This window comes from Varroa destructor, unplaced genomic scaffold, assembly GCF_002443255.2.
Source record: "Varroa destructor unplaced genomic scaffold, Vdes_3.0 BEIS01000006.1, whole genome shotgun sequence".
Classification (NCBI taxonomy): domain Eukaryota; kingdom Metazoa; phylum Arthropoda; class Arachnida; order Mesostigmata; family Varroidae; genus Varroa; species Varroa destructor.
This window is the reverse complement of record NW_019211459.1, coordinates 21,567,633-21,569,572: the sequence shown is the minus strand read 5'-3', so window position 1 is coordinate 21,569,572 and position 1,940 is coordinate 21,567,633.

Sequence of the window (1,940 nt, the reverse complement as noted above, 5' to 3'; positions counted from 1 at the left end):
TATATATGCATATATGAAGATGTATACACAGCCACTCGAAAAAGCACCTAAAGGAAACATGGTGAGGCTTGGTTAGCTTAATAAACAGGTGGTCAATCAATGACGCGTCCAGGGAAAGCTATTCGTTATTATTTATTAAATAGATACAGACTATCGTATAATTAATGTAATAGTATGCATGGTAGATGCATATATAGCTGGCATGTATGCTAGGATCATGATACAAAAATGGGCAAACGCTCGAAGATCATGCAGTGAATGTATTTCATCGATATTTAGAAAATAGTAACAAGACGCACACGAGTTTGGCGCACACGAAAAGTTGCCATGAATTTGGAAATGTGTGCAAAATCCCATAGGGCAAACGACTGATTGTGTTACCTTCCTGATAGTTCAGGTTACTTATAGCTATATAGCCCGGACACCATCAGTTTGTCTACTGCTGTTTTAAATGAAATTTTTCCATTTCATTAGGTTATACTATAGACGAGAACCATTTCCGAGCATCGAACGACTACATTTAACGGCTTTAATTACTTGAGTACGAGAAGGCCTAGCTTGAAGATTTTAGGAAGGCGCAAAAAATAGCTCGGTGCGCTGAAGTTACAGATGTGCTGACACTGACAATGTGATTGAGGACATTATTCCTGCATAAAATGCGCAAAATCATGACTGACTTTTCTGAACTGTACGTTAGTCTTAAGGGGATGCATCTGGGGCTTTTTTTGCAACGAAACTTCTGAATAATTCTGAAATATGTAGAAAGTTCTACTTTGTGTTTTAGTATGGCCACCTATTTAAAGGCAACAGCTAAAAGGCGATCATTCGTCCTGACTAAATAGGTGCTAGAATAAAGTATTAGGACCGAGAAGATATCTCGAGCATATTTTGTACGGTAGTTTTCCTACATCAGTCTATTAGATAGATATGCCAAAACGATGATCTGACGACACTCGGCATTATAGTATTGAAATTGATATTGATAATAAGAGGCATAATTTTGCCACAGCCTCCCGAGCTACACCCAAAAGTTGCATTGTGAAGCGGTGGATAATTTGTTACAGCTTAATTTTGACGGGCCATTACATTTTATCTTATAAAATACCATGGTGCCGTCAGAGACTTAGATGAGTCTCCTCGTTGTTACGTTTCATATTCCTGAAACGAGTAGAATAGACTTTTACAACGACGTCAGAGACGCAATTTTCAAGACCGTAATCGGCTGAGTCACTACCGATGCACAGTAGCAAGATGTAAACTGTGTAGCATCAATGTTAGATACGAGCTACTAAATAGGGGGTCGCTTTATTGTTGTCCAACCCGTTGTAGACAATGGGCTTCAAATACAATAGGGTCATATTCCTATAGAATTTCTACCAGAAAAGCGTGCGACTATTTGAGAAAATGAAGCAATTTTAATGAGAAGAATCTCTGCATATCAAATCTTGTCCAAATTCGCAGCACATAGCGTCATACGAAAAATCAGTTGGGGTACAATTTCGGCCATTTAGTAAGTTAGTTGTCTTCCTACCGATGCCCAAAGAGTCAAATTAAATACTTCTGCTTGCGGCAAAAAAAACCCGAAACCACTTTACCTATAGACACTGTGCATCTGACGTTTTACGTATATAGTTCAACGTTAGTGTTGGTAAGTCCAATGGCAAAACAATTCCATATCGGCCGACCTTTGCTGCGTCATTCTGGCCGAAATCATATAATCATACACCAGCCATTGTGTGTATAGATATCTATCTATTGACCTCTTCAAATTTAGCTCGCGTAAAAGATTGCGCCACGTCGTGGAGGATCAGCCAATATTAAAGACAAAACTGGGTAATCCTACCCGCATGCATCAGTGTCTATTGAACTCTTACTGAAGAATCAATTGACAGCAGCAAACACTAAGTCATGCCACGTCTGTCTGTAGTCGTCCGTAGATG